This window comes from Rattus rattus, chromosome 12 (assembly GCF_011064425.1).
Source record: "Rattus rattus isolate New Zealand chromosome 12, Rrattus_CSIRO_v1, whole genome shotgun sequence".
Classification (NCBI taxonomy): domain Eukaryota; kingdom Metazoa; phylum Chordata; class Mammalia; order Rodentia; family Muridae; genus Rattus; species Rattus rattus.
In genome coordinates, this window is record NC_046165.1 from 67,603,858 (window position 1) to 67,624,625 (window position 20,768).

A 20,768-nucleotide genomic window follows, 5' to 3' on the forward strand; every position below is an offset into this window, starting at 1 on the left:
ACACAGCGTTTTCTATCACTCTGCAAATTGCTTATTATAGTCTAGATATGAAATGAAGTCATGATGAATTCTTGGTCCCCAGGTAGTAGCACTAATATGAGAAGTAATAAGGACATTGGCTAGGGAAGGAGGTGAGATACAAAATGTAGATCTCTGGGGCCATGCCTTTGAAGGTTAGAGCTGGTCCCAGAATCCCCTTCCCTCCCTGCTTCTTGGCCACGATAGCTTTCTCCATGTACTTTCACCTCGGTGATGCTCTGACTAACCCTGGGCTGAACGCTCTGAAGCCATGAGCAAAATGGTGTTTTCCCCTTTAAATTGTCTGTCGGGTGTTTTGATCACAGGGACACAGACGCACAACATCTTGTATCATCTTAGCATTTAAAGTCCTCATATGAGTTGTGCTCATCTTCACTGTCAACTCGACTAGATTTAGAATCACCAGGACACCAAGCTCTGGGTGTGTTCGTGAGAGTGTTTGCAGAGAGGTTCATCTGAGAAGGCAGGACCTGTCTTGATGTGAGCAACTGTCCTGTGGGCTGGGGTCTGAGACTGAGTCAGGCAGAGAAAGGCAGATGAGTACCAGCAGCCATCTCTCTCTGCTTCCAGTCTGTGAAAGGGACGCTCACACACTGCCTGGTGTTCCTGCCCTAGCCACTCCCATCATGCTGAGTATCACTGTCATACTGAGAGCCACGACAAACCCTTCCTTCCCGAAGTGGCCTTTCGTCTCTCTTTTTTTCTCCCTAGAAACAAGAATGACTAATACAATTTGTTGGTTCCCTAAACTCTCGGTACTAGCTGGTCCTCAGAGAGTAACTGCAGACTCCTCAATGCATAAGAAATCTTAGGAAAACAATTAACATTTCTTATCAGCCTGTCTGCTAGCCTCATGGGGATTCTAGTTTTGTTCCTTGCAACAAAGCCCCTACTCAGAAGATGTTTTTGTACTGGAGTGTAAGAGGCTTTCTACACTTCTCTCCAGTGTTCTCAGTCTTCATTCTACTGGCTTCCTAAGTTGGTCGACGTTCTATCCCTGCAGCAGATCATCTTACAAAGAGGAAAGCTTTAGTTTTGAGTTGTGGTTTCAGAACACTGTGGTGGGGTTGTGTGACCGAGCAACTGCCGATCCCACAGTGGACCAGCAGCAAAGAGGAGCAATGGAGGCACTGGGGCTCAAATGTCCCCTTCAGTAGCATTTCCCCAGAGACTTCCCTCTTACTCAGCTCCAACTCTTAAAGGCTTTACCACCTCCCTATAGACACTTTTCAGGACAGCCATAGTCCAAACAACAGTTGTTTCAATCTATGGGACTTTCCACTTTTTGATCTGCATATAATTTATAAGAAGGAAGCCATTTTAGTCCCATCTCTCCTGGCAATCCTTTCTCTTGCTCTCTGCACCTCAACTCTCCCTCCATCTCGACCCTGGCTTTTGTTTCAGGTTGAATCTTTACAGATTCTCCACAGAACTACATCTGCACAGTAATAAATGTGCTACCTTTAGTTTAGTTGGGTTTTTCCCCTTCCTAATTTTCCACCCTCCCCATAGAGCCCGTTAGACTCATAAGGATGACAGCTTAAAATATATATATTCTTAGCAGCAGAACTCAAAAGATAAGTCATTTGTAGGTACAAAAGAAATGCATAAACCACAGTCGACCCTTCTTGACCTAGTTGAGAATAAAGGAAAGAACTTGGTATTAAGTAGGCCTGCAACCTGACTTGGGCCAACTCGAAGTGTGTGGCGGTTTTACAAAATGGCAGCCGGATTTAAGGCTTTAAACCAAAAGGCATTGAAAGCGACTTCTGTTTTTAGCCAGGGATTACTATTGGTCCTGGCAGAAGCTGGGCTGTTTTGTAAGAAAGGAATTAGACAGAATGTAGGCAGAAGGACATCTGAGTCATGGCAGATTAGATATAAAGCAATTTTCCCCCTGGTTTCAACTCTGTCATAGTGGTTTGCTATTGTTGTTGTTGATGGTGGTTTTTGTTTTGTGATACATAGATGTAAACGAATTTTCATTGAACGTATAAAGCCTTAAGGGAAGCGTCTTCTAACTGTACCAGAGTTCACTGAGACGTACAGAGTTTGGGACTGGGCAGTGGTTGAGTGGGTCCTTTAATCCAGCTGTGTGATGCTTTAATCTGTGAGCTCAGTAGAATAAGATGATTTTGTTCTCTTAAATTAAAACCTATGTTTAGAATTTAAGCTTGGTGTGATGACTCTTGACACTTGTGATCTAAGAGGCTGAGGCAGGAGAATTGCCAAGAGGTCAAGGCTGGCTTAAGTCATTTAGTGAGTATAACCAGGCTAATCTAGGCCGTGCAGTGTGAGACTTTGTCCCAACAGACAGAGACTAGAAGGAAAGAGATTGGGTGCAGTCTATCCGTTGCAGGTTGGAATATCTGTCGCTCAGGTCACAGTTTGGCTGCAGGTGTGTCAGAGATCTGACTGATGAGGGCCTCTGGGCTCCACTGAGAGCCCTCCAACTGTATTCGTTGTTTTAATTTGGCAATTAACACTGGGAAATATTTCACTGAATTCCCTGAGAAACTAGTATTATCATAATAATTACTCCATGAAATGACTTTAATGTTGCATCCTTAAATGTTTCCTAGGCATTTTCACAGCATGCAAGAAAAAACAAAGCCAACATGTGTACGTATATATGTGTTACATAGACAGTAAGTCTCCGGGGATGAGTTGCCTTTAAGGGCTCATGTAGCAGCCTGGTAGATGATCAGCGTGAAGCCTTCAATGTGGAAGCATTTGGTGTGCTTCCTGCCCTGCAGCCAGTAAGCTGGGGCAGGCCTCTGATTTAGTCTTCTGATCTGACTGAAATCAGATGGACTTCATCCTGAAGTCAGCAGTTGAGGATTAGGGGGAGGGAGGAGAGTGGGTCGTTGTGACTGAATAATTACTGATGTTTCCAGACTTCTTGCCTCCTGGGGATGGCATGGAGCTGGTTCCATTAAGGATGAACCTCCCTCAGCTCCTGGGAAGACAGGAAAAACCTCCAGCCTTTCCAAGACTCCCACATGGCTAATTAACATGGAAGTGCAGTATGAACCCTTACCTACTGCGTTCTCCCCCTCTGGGGCAAATCAGGCTCACAATGAGAAAGACAAAGGCAGAGTGGGAAGGATGTGGGAACCATTAAAACATGGGGAAAACCTAATGTTCTAAGTGTTCTACACCAGACATTCCCAAAGGAACCTCATGCTAATGTAGCCTTCTCTGCTCTTTTTTAAAAAGCACTTTAGATCATAACTAATAACTTTATATTGTGACACACACATACAAATGCATATACCTGTACATATGTACCCAACTTCACAACACACACACACACACACACACACACACACACACACACACACACACGTATTTCCACTTGTGCATGCAACTGCACACATACATAAACATAAGTTTACAAGATGGAATGTCCCTTGAACCACATCATGTACTCACTAGTATTCATATTTTCAGACTTCTTGCCTCCTTGAGACGGTATAGAGCTGGTTCCATTAAGGACAGCCCCCCCCCACTCCTGGGAAGACAGGAAAAAGCCCCCCCTAGCTGTAAATAGTGTGAAAAAATGACTAGGCCACCCCACCAAGGCCAGGTGCGTAAGTACTCTTCTCCCTGCTTGACTCTATTTTGGGTTATCTTTGGAAAGTCATTTGAACCCCTGTCTGCCCATCTCTGAGAGGTGACAGTCAGAGCTCAAGGTCTGTCCACACATGCTGAATGAGGTTTCTCCCAATCTCTTGAGCTCAGGATTCAAAGCTATTGCCAAACAGAAGTGGCCACAGGACAGGCTGGAGGGAAGGCGGGTGCTTCTCCCTCAGTTGCCAGTACCTCTGTATACAGTGGTCTATAGGGGGTGGGAGACCTGCTTTGGACTAGCTATCACCCCTTTATCCCCAGAGCTGATGTGTGATATAGAGAGAACTTACACAAACTATTTTGGTGCTAAATACTTCCATTTCAAAGGGACGTTTACTGTGGTGCTTTCTAGGACTGATGCTCAGTTTAAAGGCTTGTCTCATTTGTTAGATAAACAGTCACGTGGAAGAAGCCATGGGAAGACCCTGGGCTTCCGCTAGTTGGTCTTTAAAGTCCTGCTCTCCAAAGACCTTACCACCTGAGAAGGACATTTCATTAGGAAATTAATACTGCATAGTTAGGAAACTGGCTTAGAAACAAAACTCTTCAACCTACATGTAATACGCCCACCATGAAAATGCCTCAAAATGCTTGTATTGCTATGGAAAATGAAGCTATCCCACAAGGTCGAAAGTCTCTTCCATGCACTGACCACAGCATTGGATCAGCTTGTACAGTAGAAATATCCTCTTTCTTACTAACCATACATAACCAGCCTCGAGTCTTCACTGTACCAGCATGAGGATTTCCATCAACATCTGCTGTTCAGGGTTAGAGGATTCGTAAGGGGAGGTGGGCAGGCATGTCAACATTCAACAACTACAGAAACTACTCTGTGTCCCTGTTTGACGTACAAAAACCAGTCCCATCACTCTAAACTCTCTCTCTCTCTCTCTCTCTCTTTTCTTTGGATTTCATTTATTCCGCCAGGAAATTGTGCCCAGAGATCAGTGAGTGACTTCTTCTCTGTCCTAGGCATCAAAAAAGTCAGATACACTTGCTTCCAAGCCAAGAGCAGGAAGTAGCTATATGGTTTCTGCTGTCCATCCCTCAGATGTGTTTCATTTTACAAAGCTAGATAGATTCCCTACCAGTTTGTGTACTAAAGTTTCAGAATAGGATGGGATGCTAGCACATGCTTTAATCTGGACATCCGGGAGGTAGAAACAGGAAGTGCTCTGTGAATTCAAGCACAGCCTGGTCTACACAGTGAGTTGCAGGTCAGCCAAGGCTACATAGTGATGAGACCTGTCTCAAAACAAAACAACAAACAACAAACAGAACAAAACAAACCAGCCAAATAAACAAAATAGAATATCAGAATGCTTCAGAAGTATTTATAGATCTAGAACTGAATGAGAATAATTTAATTAAGATGGCAATATCCAGATTGGAGTTTAGAGGAAGGTATAGAATGTATCTATCATTTCTACAGATATATAAATGGCAGAGCATATATAGGTACATGTAGTCCACTTTTGCGACTTTGTGGGTTCTTTTTTCTTTCACCCCTCTTCTTCCACCTTTTCAAACACCTAACACTAGGAAGGATAGAAAGGATAGGGGATGGGAGAGAGAGAGAGAGAGAGAGAGAGAGAGAGAGAGAGAGAGAGAGAGAGAGAGAGAGAGACCCCTGCCCCTGGATGATAACATTAGACTACTTCCTGCTGATTTGGAGCATTGATTTCCTTGGGGCAAGTTTGATCCTAGATGCCAGGGTATCTAATATCCTCTTCTCATTTCTTTGCACATGGCTACAGCAACCAAAAGCAATCAAAAGCAACACACCAACAACCAACCAACCACTCTCTCAGGGCCCTAGTATTTATTTATATATCCTCTGAAAAGTCCCCAGGATTCTAAAGGTCACACACTCATAGACACTACCCACAGTTGGCAAAATCGTGCCTCTGCTAGTGCATGAGGCAAATCACAGTCAGCTGCTGTGAAGCAGACCCACATCCCACACCTGGGATTAAAAGAAAAACATATTCCCATAATATTTCTGTGTTTTTAAAAAATAGAAACCAAAATTCTCACTACAGGGATAGATAATGGTGATGACAAAGACACAGATATATAGAAAGTTTTACTCTAAGAGATGGGCTCATGTGATGGCAAGGATTGAGAGTGCCTGAGTGAGCTGGAGACCCAGAGAGCCATTGTCGGTTGGACTCCCCCTTTGAAAGCTGCATTATATAGAATTTCCTCTCTTTCAGGGAAACTGTGAGGGTTTGAGTAAGAATAGCCCTTACAGGCTACCATCTTTAAATACTTGGACTACAGTTGGTGGAACATTTTGGGAAGGATTAGGAGGTGTGGCCTTGTTGCAGGAGGTATGTCACTGGGGGGATGGATTTTCAGATTTCAAAAGCCCATTGCCATTCCCTGTGCCTCTCTGCACCTCAGGGTTGTGTTTCAAGATGTGAAGGAAAGAAGGCATGGGATTGACTGGTGAGGGGTGGAGTAGATCTGGGAGGAGTTGTTAGAAGGAAACTACGATCAGAATACATTGTATGAAAATACATTTCAAATTTAAAATTCTTTTAATTAAGAAAGTGAGTTGTCAGCTACTGCTCCAGCACCGTGCCTTCCTGCCTGTTGCCATGCTCCCCCACCATGGTGGTCATGGCCTCACCCTCTGAAACTCTAAGCCTCAAATAAAGACCTTATTCTATATGTTGGTTTGGTTGGATATCTTATTAGAGCAATAGAAGAGTAACTAAGACAGAAGCTCAATATTTTATTTCTATCTAGGATTTCAGTGGATGGACAAGGCCATCATATTGGGCACAGCAATCTCCAAACTCAAACTTCACTAATTTTAATGTTAATCTCATCTGAACATCCTGCTATAGCCTAGATCTGGAATGTCCTCCATAGGCCATGAGTTGAAGGCTTGGTCAGGAGCCTATGAGGCGACTAGGATATAGTGGAGCCTTAGGAAGTGAGGTAGGTCATTGGAACAGAGACAGACATAGAAGGGAGGTTGGGGGCTGGCCCCTTCCTGTCTCTCACTTTTCTGTGCAGCTAGTATCAAGTGACCAGGACTCATCTACAAGTTCCCATTGTGATATACTGTGCTTCCACACGGAATGATCCCCTGTGGTCTAACTGAAATCTCTGGAACCGTGGGCCCAAGTGCTTTCTTTTGGTAGTTTATCTCAGATATTTTGTCACAGTAGTTGAAACAAACACCCCCTCAGAAACATCTAGAAAGCATTTTATGTAACATTTGGGCACTATGGCTCAGACAAGTTGACATATAAAACTCTCTCATCCATGTTTGCCTATGTCCACCTGGCACTGATGCATCTCTTTAAAACATATTTAATAGGCCAGTAAAGACAAGGTCCAACTTCAGCCTAACACAACTATCCAGGATACAAACTAAAGTGCACTCTTTCCCATAGAGGATACAAAGTTCTCTGTGGTGTCCACCATAACTTAAATAGTATGACAAAAGTCAGCCATATATATAAATTCCAAGCTCTAAGGTCAACATATTCTATGTATCATGGAATGGGATGAGAAGAAGAAAACAAATATATGTTTGCTTAATACATATGTACGGACTTGTTCATTAAAAAAAATTAGGGAAGAATGTTCTTGACAAGATTCATCCTTATCTTCTGTACTCGGTCACATGTGCACAGGTGAATTTATAGCTACCTTCCTACTGTGTAGTTCCATAATCACAATCCTGGTTGTGTTTTTTTTTTCCCTCTCCTAGTCAGTTGACCCAAATCATCAATCCTGGACTGATTGGACCATTTTATAAACAACCATGCTTTAAGTGAGTTGTTGTGATTTTCCATCAGCATCACTCTCTGGGCATAGAAATGTTGAAAAAGGCCTTAAGGAATTTCCTTTATCCCAGACACATTGTCCCTTCCCTCCTTTGGAAGAGCAGCCCAGCATCCCTTCAGGAGTCAGGGTCTGTCTTTCCAGCCAGCATAGTAACTAAGCTTTGCTTTTGACTCTGACCTGAATCAGCAAGACGTTCTTCAGCAACAGGTTCCTCAAAGGGAGGGCCAGGCGATCAGAAGATAAGAATATAGGAGAGTTTGGAATCAGGAGGTCTTGCATAAGCTATGTCTTATGCCAATCAAATATTTTAAGAACTGCAACATCTTATATATTATTTGCACGTAGGGTGGGGAGAATCAACAGGGAGTCATCATACAATATCATAAGCTAATTAGCAAGAAGCTAATCAAGCAACGTTACACAAAGAGGACACATGGTATCTGTGGAACGGTACAGACTGAGCTCACAGCCTTGGGACTGACAACCATAGCTCCTTAGGGTGGGAAGAAGAAGCCACAGCTTCACCAGGGCCTGGGCCTAGGCCATTACTGGCTCTGGCAAATATATTCTATGAACTATGTTCCTTCTCCACACATCAGGGCCTCGAGGAAAGCCTGACATTGATCTAGTCCAGTAGCACGACTATTGAACCTTAATACAAGCATCCTCCTCTGGACTTGAGACCTCTAGGCCAACCAAACATAAGGTCTTAGGAACAAGAAACCAAATGTTTACTGGTGTGTTATTAGGAGCAAAGTGAGAGTTTTTGGTCTCATGTTTACCTCTTGATTCCTGGACCATGACTTCTGACTATGGGAGAAACAACATGTGTATTTGGTAATGATTCAAAACATATGAATCTTCCTTCAGCTAAATTATCTAAAGACCATTTCTCCATTCTAGCGAGTTGGTTCCTTGAGGAAAGTAGAGAACATGGTAAGACAATGGATTCTATGTTCGGTGCTCATCCTAGATTTTTGCCATGAAGTGAGTTCCTGGGCCAGAAGCAATGTTGTGTGGAAGACCATAATATTGGGTAAGACATTTTATAACTCTATGGATGGCAGCTAACTGATCACTCTAGGGAACGTTATACTTTTTTTTTTCCTGAGGGGAGGGATTTAATGTTGGTCTCTGTTGTTGGCAGGTTGGGCATTCAGTTGTAGCCATAGCCCGGTCAGCCTTGAGGAGTGAAAGTCTATGTTTAGCTGATCAATAACTTACTTCCCCCTACCACAGCCACTTTGTTTATGAGCCCATTTGGCAATGAGAACGCTGGCTAGGGTGAAAGGTTGACTCGAATCCATAGGATGGGTTATCCCAATCATGTCTCCTTGCCCTTCGCTCTGGTGAGCATTCACTGGGGACACTCAAGTGTGCATCAGCTTTGCCCATTCAGAGGGTTTCTACCCATGTATCTCTTCCCTGGATACCCTTGTGCTTGTTTGTCCAACCATATTTCTTCCAAGACTCCGATGACCCGGGCAAACCACTGGCTAACAACATAGGAACTGGTGTCCTTGAAATCGGACCATTCCTCCTTCTAAACCAAGGAAAAGCTGAGTACACCCCTCCACGTGAGTCATCAAGGGAATTTATTCAGAGGTGATTCCCATGGCCACCTCGGGGCCTTTCACTAATTTTAGAGCAAAACTTCTGCAATTAAACAGCACAGAATCAAGGGGGTTGGAAACTACCAGAGTCAAGAAACTTACAGACTGCCTTGTAATTCATAAGTTATGCTGCTTGCAAAAGCATTTGGTGTAACCTAAAATATCAGAAGGACCCAGGAAAGACAGTTAACATTAAGGTGGAAGGAGCAGTTATCAAGTGTCCCCCCTACCCCCCCATGACGGTTTACACTCTCCTTCTTAAGTTGTCCGTCACCGACAGTCCTTCCCTGGGTCTTTTCATCACAGCAATGAGGTTATCATTGTCACCTCCCAAATCCATTCTTCGCCCCTGCAGCCCTGCAGGGTGTGCTACTCTACCCACTGAGATTTCCAGGTCCTTCTGTCTTGGAACAAGGAATCAGACCTGGGACACACAGATAATGATAAGAATGGGAACAGTTTGCTAAATATGAGAATGATGTCCCCCCAAACGGAAGTGTGCTAGGGAGTCCAAGCCTCAAAAGTCTCCCCCTTTCTCAGCAACATGATGGTTTTTCTCACATTTGGAGAAGTGGGGGCATTCTCACGTATCTTTATTTTTTAATTTATTACATTGTAGCCATGGTGGGGGGAAACTTCTTGTCTTTCTGACACTTGGCTTCTTTTATGTTAATCCTGATGTCTCTTTCTCAGAACACCAGAAGAGGGGCATTCAGATCCTCATTACAATGGCTTGAGTATTCATGTTTGTTGCTGCAATTTGATCAGGAACTTGGAAAGCTATCAGTGCTCTAACCATCTGAAGATGTCTCCAGCCCCACATATCTTTATTTTTTTAAATTACACAGCCATGGAATCATACTTCTTGTCTTTTTTTTTTTTTTTTTTTTTTTTGGGGCTGGGGATTCTCCTGCTACACCAAGCTTGATTCATCGTTCCAATGATGAACAGAAACTCTATCTGCACCTCCATCTAGATGTCAAACCACCACACCCCAGTTTCAAGACAGCCTGAATCATACTTCTATTATCTGCACATCTGCTTGGTCACCGGGCTTTATCACAACAATACCCAAATACACTGTGTTTTTTTTCACATTCTTCTCCACCACCCTTTCTTCCATCTCATCATTTCTCCTGGAATTGTTCTTGAGCCTCCCATGGGCCTCCACCCCTCCAGGCTTCACCTACCTTCCTCCATCTATCTACCTTCCTCCATCTATCTACGGTCTTCACTCGGAATTCTTCAACAGCTCCCCATAGAAACGGAGCACTGTGTCCTTCCTGATGTGGCTCTGTCAAAATAGCTAGCCTCGTTAAAGAGAGAGGTGTTCCACCTACATAAATATTTAAGAGATTTTTGGTTTGTCCATAGGTAGAATAAAATTAGCCATGTTCATGTTGTTAAAGTATTTTTAACATATGACATATGTCTTTCAAACAGGTAACTCTAGGTATAGAGTCTTCTGATGATCAGGGTCCGCGCCATCGATCTTGACTCCTGGGCTGTGTTGTAATAGGAGGAGGCCCTGGGTCTCCTAAGGGGGGGCCCTGGGAATCCCTAGTTGCAGGGTGAGGAATCCTCCAGACTAAGTCATAGCATTATGGCTGATGAATTGACTGCCTCTCCTATGTCTTTTATCATAGCCTGTTAAAGTCTACCCCATGCATTTCTGTTCCTTTACCCATTGTACTGTCTACAGTCTATCTTGTTGAATCCAGAGTCTTAGTTTTACTTAAAATTCAAGTCAGTGGGTGGGACCTGAGAGGTAGGAGGGCAGTAGGACATGAACTCAACCACTCTGCTTACGTCCTACTCACCACCTCGTACACAACTGTGCTGTTGGAGTGGACTTGATTGCTGTTTGGCTTTAGTGTCTGTGTCTTCGGGTTTCTATTGCTCTAAAGAGACACCATGACCATGGTAACTCTTATAAAGAAAAATATTTAATTGGGGCTGGCTTTCCGTTTCAGAGGTTCGGTCCATTATCATCAAGGCAGGAAGCCTGGCTGTACGCAGGCAGACCTGGTGCAGGAGGAGTTGCTGAGAGCTCTACATCCAGATCTGCAGACAACAGGAGGTGAACTGGCTTGAGCTTCTGAGATCCCAAAGCCTGCCCCCACAGTGACACATTTCCTCCAACAAGGCCACACTGTTAGTCAGAGTTTCTATTCTTACACAAAACATCATGACCAAGAAGCAAGTTGGGGAGGAAAGGGTCTATTCAGCTTACACTTCCACATTGCTGTTCATCACCAAAGGAAGTCATAACAAGAACTCACACAAGGTTGGAACTTGGAGGGAGGAGTGGCTACAAAAGCCATGGGAAGAAAGGCTGCTTACTGGCTCACTTCCCTTGGCTTGCTCAGCTTGCTTTCTTACAGAACCCAGGACCACCAGCCCAGGGATGGCACCACCCACAGTGGGCTGAATCCAACCCCCTTGATCACTAATTGAGAAAATGCCTTACAGCTGGGTCTCATGGAGGCATTTCCTCAAGGGAGGCTCCTTTCTCTGTGATAACTCTAACTTGTGTCAAGCTGGCACACAAAACCAGCCAGTACACAGTATTAGTACTTCTAATAGAGCCACTCTCTATTGATCAAGTACTCAAACACACAAGACTATGGGAGCCATTTCTAGTCAAACCACTACAGTCTGTGTTTCAATGAGCTGAATTTATCTGTGTGTTCATGAAAGATCAAGAAATAGGACTCTAGGGGCTGGTGTGATGGCTAAGCCTGATGACCTAAATTTGAGCCCCAGAACCCACATGGTGGGAAGAAAAAGAAGAGAACCACCATCTCTAGCAAGGTATTCTCTGCCTCCCACATGTGTAACACGCCACATACATGTCCTCTGACAATCATTGAAAACGTTTTTAAAAAAGGAAATAGAAAGAAACAGGCCAGAACTCCTCTCCTTACCCTTTGTCCTTTCGAAGCTCTCCCCAGCCCAGGCACAGGACAATCACCCCGGTTTCTGTGGTGTTTGACTGAATTGGGGAAGAATAATATGTTCCAGATATGGCAGAACAGGAAACTGGTTTGATTAGGCCACAGTATACCATCCAATTTCAGGATTACTCTCAAGGCCCAGGAATACATAGCCATTCAGATGCCAAGTGGTTCTATTTTTTTTTTAAATCAAAACAGCCCTGGGAAAGCTAAGCAAGCATCAAGGAGATTGGCTGGCATTGGTGGAAGAACCCGATGGCGCACAGGAGGCACCAGTGCACAGGTGCCTGTCGTATCGAGTTATTTCAAGGAAGAGAACTGCAGGGTGCATTTATGATGGCAAACAATTCTCGGGAGCACCACCAGCCACCCATGCCTCCTTCCCCTGAGCTAGGAGAGACGGCATCTGCCTATGACCCAGCAAGTCAGGTGACAGGGACACAGAACTCCCACAGACAGTCTAGTTTTGGCAACAGCTCTATATCCGGTCACTTAGATGTCACAAAACCTCAATTCTATAAAGCAGAGCTGGAAACTGCATCGAAGCTTCCTTCGTGCCCAGTGTTGTTCTGCACACTGAGGCCACACCACAGCTACCCTTGGGAAATCGTCAGCACACAAACCTGAAGGGACCCCAGCACTACGAACAAAGGTGCAGTTTGTCTGGACCTGTGGAGAATCAAACAAGAACATTAGCACTGCTGAGCTGGGAATCAGCTAAGCAGGGCTCATAGGGGCTCACAGAGACGAGGCAGCCATCACAGATCCTGTATGGGTCTGTGCTTGGTCCTTGGCAAATATGTTAATGGTTGTTAGCTTGGTGTTTTGGTGTGATTCCTAACAGTGGGCGTGGCCGTGTCTCTGACTCTTTTGCCTTCTATTAGGACCCTTTTCCTTCTCGTGGGTTGCCTACTCAAGCCCTGACATGAGGGTTTATGCCTAGTCTTATTGTAACGTGTTATGCTGGGTTTAGTTGATATCCCTGGGAGGCCTGCTCTTTTCTGAAGGGCAACAGAGGAGGAGTGGATCTGGAGGTGAGGGGAGGTGTCAGGGGTACTGGGAGGAGTGGAAGGCTGGGAAGCTGTTGTCATAATGCATTGTGTGAGAGAAGAATAAAAAAGATTGCTGTGAAGTGGAAACCTGTAGTTCGTTGGAAAGTTAGTTACGTCAAATGATGTTTCGCTGGGACACACAGGTGAAAGGATGTCTTGCTAAAGCAAACACATGAAAGACTGTTTCCTGAAGCAGAGACAGGTGAAAGATGTTTGACTATAGCAGACATGTGAAAGCACGCTTGATGAAGGAGTATAACCGTGACCCACAGACAGCGGGAGACAAGCCCTGGGCTTTGGTTTGCTCCGCCTCACTGTTCTTCGCTAATGACACACACGCATTGGTTCGCCTTCCATAGCATTGTTGAGCTCAACTTGTGGTAACACTGCCATTGAGAAAAACTCACCCAAGACCCGCTCATGAGGTTCCTGCAGTTGCTTGGCAGCGTCTGCTGAGCTGCTAAAGTTCACCAATCACAGAAGCAGCACTTACAGTGTAATGCTGGTGTTAGACATGGGGAAGTGTGCAGTTCTATTAGGACTCTATCAGCCCGGAGCATAGTTTACTGTGTCTCAGGAGAGATCCACGTAGTTCAGGCTGGCTTTGAATTCACAGTCCTGTGTCTGCATCCCCAGTGAGATCACAGCCAGTGTGCATTGCCCCATCCAGCAAGGATAAATCTTTTTAGTGCTGCTAATCTTAGGTCCATTTTATCTTTTAGAAGCCAGGGTCTCAGGTAGCCCAGGCTGGCCCCAAATTTGCTAGGTAACCAAGAATAGCAGTGACTTTCTGATCCTTCTTTCCAAATGCTGGGGCTGCAGGCACGTATAGCACCATGTTCAACCCACTTAGGTACATTTTTAAAAATAGACTATAATTTTTCCCACTGATTATAGGATGAAGATAGCTATTGAAAGTGAATACTTTTTACTGATCTCTGCAGACTCGCCCTGTCTAATGTCACATGTAAGATGTAGAATAATTAGCCTCATTCAATTAGTTCAGCAATAAAACATTTTCTCATGTAATTGTTTTACAGGATTTATTGCTTTTTCAAATTTCGCCTTCAATGGCAAGTTGTTAAAACTTTTCTAAATGTTTCCTAGTATCGGATTCTTAAATGAGAAAGAACATGGGATTCACTCCATTCAGGTAAGTTTCCTCCCTTCCCAGAAAAGCCAACATCTCTCTTAAAATGCAAACTCGTCCTCCCTTTCTTAAGACGCGAGCTAACAAGTATTTAGTGTTTGTATTTAGGACACAGAAATGAGCATTCCAGGCTGTGTGAGCTCCTTGGTCTCCATTACAGCCAGTCCGTTTCTGCCACTCAGGTGGAAAGTGGACTTAGGCAGATGTGATCCCTCAGGACTTTGAGATGGTGTTTGTAGAGAAGAATTTCTGCTTCCACTACAGAACACATGTGTAAAATATTGACAAAAGCAGTAGTGTATTTTAAAGCAATTATACTTCTGGATTGATTTTCTATATTCTATTGTGAGTATAGTTGGCGTGAATTTCTGGAGTGGGCAGTGTTCCTCATCAAAGAAGAGTGGCTTGCTGCTAGATTCTGAGTCAGCCATTGTATCCAGCTAGATAACCAGTTTCTTCAAGGTGACTAATAAGACCAGCTTAGTTCTGGAGCAGGGCTGGCCAACTGCCCTTCAGGCCAACTTTGGTAGGCCACGCCTTCAATTTTATTATTTATAAAGATTTTATTTTATTTCAGTTGTGCATGTGGGCGTGTCTGTGTTGTGGCTTGACCTTTTGGGACTATTTTATTGGGTTCTTTTACCTACCACCTTTCTCCACCCCAATCCCTTCCAGTACCCCAACACTAGGAAGGAGAGAAAGAAGGTTAGAGGGGAAGCGGGGTATAGATCTCTTTAGATGACTTCCTGCTGGTTAGGTTGAGTTCCTTGGACTGTCAGGATATCTCCAGTGAGCAATCCAGCAATAGCAAAAGCAGCAGCAGCAGCAGCAGCAGCAGCAGCAGCAGCAGCAGCAGCAGCAGCAGCAGCAGCAGCAGCAGCAGTGGGCACAGAAGGCACTACAGGCCCTCTCATACAGCTTTCTCAAGAGTTCCCAGAAGTCCAAATACAAACCATCTACAGCTGGCAAAAATCGCGCCACTCCTAGGCCCGTTTCCAACACCCGGGATTAAAACAGAAACACAGTCACATACATTACTGGGTTTCTAAAGAAGCCAAAATTCTCACTTCATGTAAGTATGTGTGTGAGTACGGGTACCTCGAGAAGTGTGCACCAGGTCCGGAGCCGGACATACAGGTGGTTGTGAGCCACTGACGTGCCAGGAACCAAATCTGGGTCCTGTGTTAGAGCCCTGCCTGCTCCTAACCACTGAGCCATCTCTCCAGGTCACTTACTGCTTTAATTACACAGCCTTTGCCGTCCTCTTCCCACCCATCAGGATGTTCGAGTCTGTATCTTCTAAAGCGTATTTATTCCTAGAGTCCTCTTTGCATCCAGATATTCACTTACATCGCTGTGAGTTTTGAATTTGCATCTGCCATTTTGATACACCACGTGTGGTTTGCTCTTCTACTTTTAAATTAATTCTTTGGGTTTTTTTCCCCCTTTCTTGCCTTATGTTAAGCCTGTAAGATGTCTTTTAAGATTCCATTATAATCCCCTAATCATGCTTTTCCAGTAGTTATTACAGTTGATCACAGGTATCTATTTAGAATAAATGTTGTCCCATCTTATCAATAAGGAAGTCTTGTGAGTGAAATCTCCTGCCATCCTTGCTCTGGTTCATCCATCTCTTCATTTATTTGCTCATTTCCATACACAAACATGCACTTCATCTCAAAGTCTTCAGTCTTCAGCTTCCCATTGGCTCATTCCAACATCTGGATTGTCTAGAGGCCTGTTTCTATTAACTGCTGTTTTTCTTGATTACGGGTCACAGAGCCCATTTTTCACAAGTCTATAATCTCTATGCCCCACACTGCGGGCGGCTTTTTGTATGGACAAGGTCATCTGTTATTAGAGGCTGTTGAGGACTGCTCTTGTGTGGTTTTACTTTGTTAGGGTGGGTCTGTTTAGGTTCTGAACTTAATTACAGGGTGTGACTTTCCCTCTAGGATGTGGCCTTTCTCCTGAAACACGTCCTTTCTAGGTTCTTCTATGTAAGGTGTGCAGGAAGACGCCTCCACTGTGGCCAGGGCAGAGCCCAATCATCTGCCAACTGGGCATAGCCTGGAAGACCATCATCCTTGTCTCAGCTCACAGCAGTGAGTCAAGCCTGCACAGGCCAGCTGTGCCCCAGGAAGCACCCCGAGACTCCACCAACATTCCTGGGCTACTACCATCACTGTACTAGATCCCTGCCCTAAAACTTTGCCTGTCATTATGTTTTCCTCATGCACCTCGAAGTCTGACTCTGTTCAGTTCAAGATCTGGTTCTTGGATCTTGACTTCTCACACTGTAGCACAGGGGTCTTCACACTCAAAAGGCACCTTTTAACTCTGTACCTGCTATCATCCAGCCCCCTGGGTGATGGTTGGAGTCTTCTTTAAGGGGCATTTCCATTTTATATTTCAAATACAAAGAGAATCCATAAGAAAATGTGAGGTAAGAAAACAGATCTCCAAACTCAAGAGGTTCCTGTTTAGTACTAGAAATAATTATGGCCTGGTTCAGGCCGGAAGGAGACTCTCTGGACATCAGTCACCCTAGGAACTCCCTTCTTTCAGTTTTTTGAATGTTGCTAAGCAGGTGAGAGGCGATGGGAGCTACAGGTGGAACACCCTGACCTGGAAACCGCCCTATTGCTAGCAGGGGCCATTCAGGACAATAGAAAGAACAGTGCTTTGGAGCCAGGAAGACCTGGTCCAAGACAGGTTCTACCTGCATTTGAGTCCTAAGCTGGTAACCCGATGCCTCTGAGCCTGTTTCTTCACAGGAAATAAAATGGGTAACACAGCCCATTCTGCATGGGTGTTCTGTGGATATGAATGTGGAGGGTGTGGATCGAAGCTTGTAACATGCGTGACGTTAAACAAGTACCCACATGAGTTGGCATTCTACCTCTCGGGAGTCTGTTTATGTCTTAGTCTTTGGGATATGCCAGGGGATTGATGGTTCCCTCCTCACCTTCTCTCCTGAGGAGCAGACAGCCATGGTTCACACACCACAGGCAGTTGGCAAGATGGCTTCACCAGCACACGCTGGGCTTAATTCACATACCATCCTTGGAACAAGGGGGACCCAGAAAGGGTTAGGGGTCCACTCTCTGTTCCTGCATGCTCTGTGGCTTTGGAGCCCTCAGGACAGTCACTCACCCTCCCTCTTAGTGTTTCACATTCTTCATCTGCCACCAATTGACTTTCGCATAGCACCAAGCAGTTACCAGACAAGAGCTGGGTGTGAGCTGGACAGGACCCCAGGTCCATAAAGGTGGGGTGCAGACGGTTCTTCCCACGCGCTCCCATGCTTTGCCGCTCTTACTGCGCCAGACCAAGCTCCAGGTCCTCATAGATTCTCGCCCTTTCAGTCTTGCACTGGACTACCCTCTGCCTCTGGTCTCCCACCAAGCCACTCTGTATTAGGGATGCTTGCTGTAGTTGTGAAGAAAATTCCATGCTCCTGGAGTGCACATTCTGCTGGGGAAAACGGAAAAGCGAGCACATGGTGCTGACGCTTTGTGGAAGTACAAAGAAGGAAACAGACGGAGTTGGAGGGGCCCAGGTTAAGTGTGTGTGTGCGTTCGTGTGTGTTACTAGGTGGATAGCCACCAGAAGAGGTCCCAGAAGGAGATATTTGATGGGGATGAAGGTCAAATAGGAAGGAAGACTTTTGGTAAGAGGAAGATACTGAGGCAGAAGCACGGCCAAACGATAATCAAGGAACAATGAGGCCACTAGAGCCCAAAGAAGACTGTAGATGGAGGCCAGGTCTACACCCGGGAGGCCACCATGTGGACAAGTGTCTTTATACCCGTGATACTGAATGATTGCTAGGGTTAACACGTAGAGAGATCCCCACCCCATTGGAGAGATCCCAAAGATGAATGAGGGTTTGTCTACCACGTGGGCAAGCTCCTGCCCACAACACACTGGATAGAGTGAGAGTCTGAATACCCACCATGGCTACATCAAGCTACCACCAGTCACAGAGGAGGTAGCAGATGCCACCAGGTGAGCTGGTGCTGGTCACTGTTGAGCATATTCGTTAATTGCTCTGGGGTCAGAGAAATCCAAACCGCTTACGCTCTCTACCCTCCATCATAATTTCTAAGGGCAACCGAAGTCAACTTAGACATCTTTATTTTGCCAAATACCCACTTCTTGGATGGAGCCAAAGGCTGTTTTAAAGGGCTATGTAGCCACACTAAGGTTAATGTTCATCTCACCACTCAAACTACTCAGCGAAGCTTGCTCTGGTTCCGTTTATGTGCTATGTGCTAAAGCACCTTTCCCTCTTGGGTCAGGGTGCAGCTCAGGGGTAGAGCACTTGTCTGTCAAGTACAAAGCCCCAGACTCCACCTCCTATGCCTCAAACCATGCTGTTGATTTGTAGGCTCCTTCAACTAAGTCTTTTGAGGCAGCCAGCACAGATAATGCTCCCCTTCAGAAGGAGAGACTCAGAGCTTAGACTGAATAGAGTGTTCTAGAACTGCAGCCATGCTGTCTTAGTTAGCACCCTATTAATCACGGGAAAAGTCTGGATGATAAACTGTTAGATGCTAAGGAAGAGGAAGGGCATGGCTCTCACAATGCATACATTTTGTTAGACTCACATAGAAGGAAAGGCTAGGAGAGAGAGAGGTGGGGAAGAAAGGAAAGAAGAAAGGAAGGAAGGGAAGAAAGAGAAGAAAAGGATTGAGGTGGGGGCTGGAGAGATGGCTCAGTGGTTAAGAACACTGACTGCTCTTCCAGACAACATAGGTTCAATTCCCATCACCTGCCTGGTGTCTCACAACCATCTGTAATCCATTTCCAGGATATTCAATGCCCTTTGACCCCACATGTGGTGCACATAAACCCATGAGGGTATTCATAAAGTACATACACATACAAATAAATATTTTTAAAAGGGAAGAGAAGAGTATGGTCGCAGTTACTTCACCTCAAGAGCATGTACATTGACCATGTAGGATGAGAGCTTATCGGTGACACATTTTCTGACACTCAAGTGCTAGATTGATTCTGTTTTGCTTCATGTATCATTTGTGGCTTTTGCTTTCCTCCATCTCCATTACAGTAAAGAAATTGTGGAAATATGGTCAATTCAACATATTTTTTAAATCACTATTTTTCCCCTAGTCTCATCAAAATGTTCATAGAATTATCTGGGAGAGGTGTAAATCCCTATGGATAGAGTAGAGCTAAGACTAGACAACAGGAGAGAGAGAGAGAGACAGAGAGAGAGACAGAGACAGAGAGAGACAGAGAGAGACAGAGACAGAGAGAGACAGAGAGAGACAGAGACAGAGAGAGACAGAGAGAGAGAGAGAGAATGAGAATCACAAAATGGGAGTGAACGGCAGATGGCTGAGTGGCGGCCATCTCAACAGACCCCAGCAACTGCAGCCTCATCTTCATGTGTGGTCAACCCATGCTGCCTACAGGACCCTGTGGGAGTGGGAACCTCTAAGGACAAACGTGGGCAGGGCTGAGATGAGGACTGTTCAGGAGTCTGTGAGGAGTGACAGGACCGCAGCCACTAGGCAGGAGATGGCTCTTCTCTGCTGATGGAGACAGTAGTGGGCTCTTTGGTGTGGGTGGACCTAAGAGCCTCTGGCCTTGAGAATATACATACAATAGTCTTGAAAACACAAGTTCAGTGACTCTAGACCCTGAACAATGAGAAACCTGACCTTAGTGAGGTACCAGGTTCCCACCAATCCTTCTGGAAGGAAGTCTGTCCATCTGTGCCCTACGTGTGATCATCCCAACCAGGCTTTTAACTCTATTTCCCTCAGCATTGGTAGTAAACTGGATCTCTGAGGAATGCTTTTAAGAAGAGATAAAGCAAACCAAAGGGAGTGGAAAGAGGGAGGGAAGGAAGGGAAAGAGGACAAGATATCATTTTTCAGGAAATAAAAAAAAAAGTTATGAAAATGGGGGAGAGAAGGTAATCAAAGTATCAAGGTAACACCCACAAAAGTGTAAAACTAGGAAATCAAAGTATGACAGTCGCAGTTTATGAAATAAACAGAGGATTGATGTCACAGGTGTCAGAACACAGCCTCTCCATGGATGCCCGGAAGCTCCAAAGCCTGACAAAAATCAAGGGTTCATTTTGTTTTGCTGTTTGCTTGTTTGTTTGTTTTTGTTTCTTTGGAATGTGAAGTTCTAATGACAATACAAGTAACGGAAGTGAGGGCAGCTGAAATTCAGAAGGGGCGATGTGATTTGGAAATTGAATGTCCCTCGATGGTCTGTATTTTAAATTTTGGACTTCAGTGTAGTGCCCTGAGAGATGGTGGGACTTTCAGAAGGCAGGGCCTTGTAGCTCTGAGGATCCATTGGGGAGGGAGGCTGAGGGGCACTGCTCCATCATATTTTGCCCCATTGCACTCTCCCCACCATTGCCATCCTGCACTCCAGTCATACAACAGCAATGGGGCCAGAGGTTACAGACTGGAACTTCCAGTTCCAGGAGCTAAGAAACCTTTTCTCTTTGTAACCTAATTAT